The sequence below is a fragment of the Otolemur garnettii genome, unplaced genomic scaffold (genome assembly GCF_000181295.1).
Source record: "Otolemur garnettii isolate 467f Iridium unplaced genomic scaffold, OtoGar3 scaffold00088, whole genome shotgun sequence".
Taxonomy (NCBI): domain Eukaryota; kingdom Metazoa; phylum Chordata; class Mammalia; order Primates; family Galagidae; genus Otolemur; species Otolemur garnettii.
Window position 1 is genome coordinate 1,761,905 of NW_003852483.1, and position 4,193 is coordinate 1,766,097.

Consider the following 4,193-nt stretch of genomic DNA (forward strand, 5'->3'; position numbering starts at 1 on the left):
TTTTTTTTTGCAGTATTTTTGGCGGGGGCCTGGTTTAAACCCACCACCTTCAGTATATGGGGCTGGTACCCTACTCCTTTGAGCCACAGGCACCACCCCACTCTTATAATTCTTTTAATGAACTGTATCTGTGATGACGTCTCTATTTTCATCTTTAAACTTGTATAATATTATCCCTCCCTTTTTTCATCCATTAGTTACAAGAGGTATTTTTCTATTCTGTTGGGTTTTTTTTCCCCCAAAGCAAGCTTTTGGATTAACTGGTAACTTTTTAATTTTCAATTTATAAATTTCAGTTTTTCTCTTTATGACATCTGTCTTCCTATTTATATTTTTTCTGTATTGTTCATTTCTATATTCTTTAGCTAAGTACTGAGTTCTTTTATTTTTAGCCTTTCTTCTTTTAGGAATGAAGGGACATAAAATTACACGTTTTCCCTTGAGTGTGATTTGCCCAGGATTCAACATGAAAATTCCTCTGGGTTTGCGTTGTGATGGTCTGAGGGCCTGGAAGCCTCTCCTGGATGAGGGCTCCCTCTCCTGGATGAGGGCTCCCAGTCTAGAGACGGCACAGGAGCACAGGCCAGGGCAGGGCGGCTTTGCTCTGCCAGAGTGACTCTTGTGGAATCTGTAGTACTGTGGAGCCAGGTGTGTGTTTTGCTTGCTGTGTCTGAAAGACACTCATCCATTTGCCTTAAATTATAATTTTCTAAGCTCAGACAGCTTTACATACAAATCTCTCTTTTGAGCTTACACAGATCTTTTTTTTTCTTTTGCAGGGGGTAAGATTCCAATAGGCAGTTCACAGAGATTGCCTTGGGGAGTGAAGACCGAAAACTTACAGGAAAAAAAAAAAACCCAAAACATTAAACATAGAGATTAACTCTTAAACTTTTTATATTTTTAGAGTTGCACATCTTGGCAATTGTCACCTATCTGACTCAAGCGAGACTGTCCATGAGATAGATTCCTTTTCTCTTTTCTTACAATAGACCAGTTTGCAAACTCATTGCCTTTTCCTCCTCTTTTTAAGGTTAATTACGGATTTCTAACACCCCGTCCTCTATACTCTAAGCGAGGCATACTTAAAATTTTAACATTTTAGTAACTTAAAAAAATTGAGATAATGACTATTATTTGAGATTTAATGCCATATAATCCATGACATGACAATAGCTGTATTTGGAAATACCGAGTGTCAAGAACAGCTCAGAGAGGCTGATGCAGAACTGACGCTCTCTTTGTTTTTGGTGGCTTTGTTCCATCAGCTAACTGTGAAGGATTCCGGCTTGGCTTGATACAGCAAACAATACGGACAGAAGTCCTTAGTTCACCCATCATTTTTTTCTGAAATAACTAAGTTCGCGATGCCATTAGGAAGCCATCACCGGACAGAGGAGTGACGAAGGCCCGTCCCCGCACGCAGAGCGGTGCAGAAGCGCGGCCCCTGCGAGGCTCCCCGAGCCTGCGGGAGAGGCGGCTCGAGAACAAAGAGGCGAAGCAGGATGCCAGAAGACATTTATTTAAATGTCACTTATACACTGGGTAATGAGAAGTGAAAGAGTTCCATTTGAGATAATAAACCAATTTTTGCGAGAGAAGATGAGGTAATTAATTATTCAAGGGCAAGGCCTTCTCCTTCCGATGCATTTTCACCGACCACCCTTCCCGTAGCTGTTGAAATAAGAACCAGGCGGCACACCAGATTCACTCGTCCCTGCTTAAGTAAGAGACTGAGATACTTCAATTCAGGAACTCTTCATAGGAGTGTCTGTGCTCCTCAAAGGACTTTGCCAGGCACAGGTTGACGGCTGGGTGAGGCCAGTTCCTGCTCTCCTGCCGTTAGGAATGTGGGATTTGGACAGGCTGTGGTTCCGCCAAGGTCAGGGTGACAGACAGTGGCTTATTTTTCTCTTAGCTCCCTGGGCCCTGGTGGCCTGACGAGCTCTAGCCCATGGTGGTTTTGTGTCCGAGGGGACTGCAGCATCAAGGAGGTTTTGCAGGGGAAGCTGACTAGCCACAGACCCACCAAACAAATCCCAGGTTGCTTTCACATATTCTACTGTGGAACAAGTTTCTGGAAGGAAGGATTCTTGGAAATAAACGTGGTAATCATTCAAACTTCACACCTGCAGTTTCCTCTTAGGTCTGCTGGTTGCTGAGAGGAAGGTGCTCTAAGGACTTGGAGAAGCCCTGTGGTCCAGTGAGGATGCGGCCAGACTCTCAGGAGCAAATGATGTCAAGCACATTCTCTCTTACGGGCTAGGTCTGCCATTTACTTTTTCAAGGGCTTCGTATCCTGCAAGAGTTGTATAAGATGACCTCTGTGTCCTTTCTTAGCCCCAAATACAGAATTTTGGGATGATGTAAATAATAAGGTTTCCTTTTAATTAAACATGAAGAGTAGGCTGCATTTACCTACACCTTTTTCTCCAAGAAACTTACATATTAGTCAGGGTTATTATTATAATTTTTTTTTTTGAGACAGAATTTCACTTTGTCATCTTTGGTAGAGTGCTTTGGCATCATAGCTCACAGCAACCTCAAAGTGTTGAGCTTAAGTGATTCTCTTGCCTCAGCCATCCACCCCCACCCCACGAAACTAGGACTACAGGCACCTGCCACAACGCCCAGCTATTTTTAGAGACTGGGTCTCACTCTTGCTCAGGCTGGCTTGAACCTGTAAGCTCAGGCAATCCATCTGCCTCGGCTTCCCAGAGTACTGGGATTACAGATGTGAGCCACCATTGGTTTATGTGTTGTAAGGAAGAGGCTTACATCATGATGAAGGCTGACAAGTCCTAAGATCTGCAGAGTTGGCAAGGGGGAGACCCAGGGGTTCTGACGGGGTAGCTCCAGTCTGAAGGTGGGCAGGCTTGAGAAATATGTTTCAGTTTGAGTGAGGACAGGACATACTGATACCTTAGTTCAAAAGCAGTCAGGCAAGGGGAATGGTCTTTTATCAGGGAGGGTCAGTCTCTGCTTCATTCAGTTCTTCAGCTGAGTGAAGGAGGCCCATCCCCATTAATGACAGCCTTCTTCTTTACTCAGCCCAATTTAGACATTAACCTCATCCAAATGACTCCCACAGACACATCCAAAGGCATGTCTGGGCACCCTACTCAAGTTGACACATAGAGTTAACCATCACACGTTCCAAAAGAATAGTTAGAAAGGACAAAAGAGAATGAAGGGAAGTTAGGGAGTTATAAAACTGTTGGGAACAGGGCAGGGAGACAGGCAGGATCAGCACTGGGATCAGCACTGGGAGGCAAAGGGCTGGAGCACAGCGATCCCCAGGGTTTAGAGGTATGGAGAGGAAACGCCTAAACCAAAATAGTTAATTGAAAGAGTCTCTGCAGAGAGTTGAAAGAGTCACCTTTTCCCACACTGAGGTGAGCTGAACCCCTGGAAATCATCACTAAGAAAATGGAGTGATCTAGAAGGGTGTCAGAGTGCAGCTGTGCCCCAGAGGGTACATGGGGTGAGACAGGGAGAGAGGACTCCGGCCACCTCTGGCTGGGGTGTCCTGCCCAGAAACATCACTCCTGGGGCACAGTGAAGCAGTAGGGGACCCCAGGAGCTATCAGGAGGTCAGGAGCAGAAGACCTGCAGAAAAGGCCAGTGCCTGGGTGAGGCAGAGGCTAGCCAGCCCTCCAGCGGAGGGCTAGAGACAGGGAAGGCCTGTCCTGCAGGGTTTTTTTAAAGCCATTGTGGTGGACATATGTGGCATAATGGTTATACGTTTCAAGTGTAATTTCACTGTTCCTGGTGACTAAGGAAATTTGTCCACTGGCCATTTGGGCGGTCTGTTTTCTGGAGTGCTCGTTCAGGTTTCTTGCTTATTTTTCTACTGGTGAAATACATTTTACTTCTTGATTTGTAGAAGCATATTTATTCTACAAAGTAAGGTATAATTGTGATATAATTTTTAATAGCTTTATTGAAGTATGATTGACATACAATGAACTGAACATCTTTAAATTATACAAGTTGCTAAGTTTGACATGTATGAAACCGAAAAACTTCTGTCTGATAAACATATCCATCACCCTGTAATAAACTTTCCCTCCCACCACTCCTCAGCCCACCCCATACTCAGGAAACACTCATTTGCTTTGTGTTGCCATAAGTGAGTTTTCATTTTGTAGAATTTTATGTACATGGAATCATGTAGTAGGTACTTTTTTTAG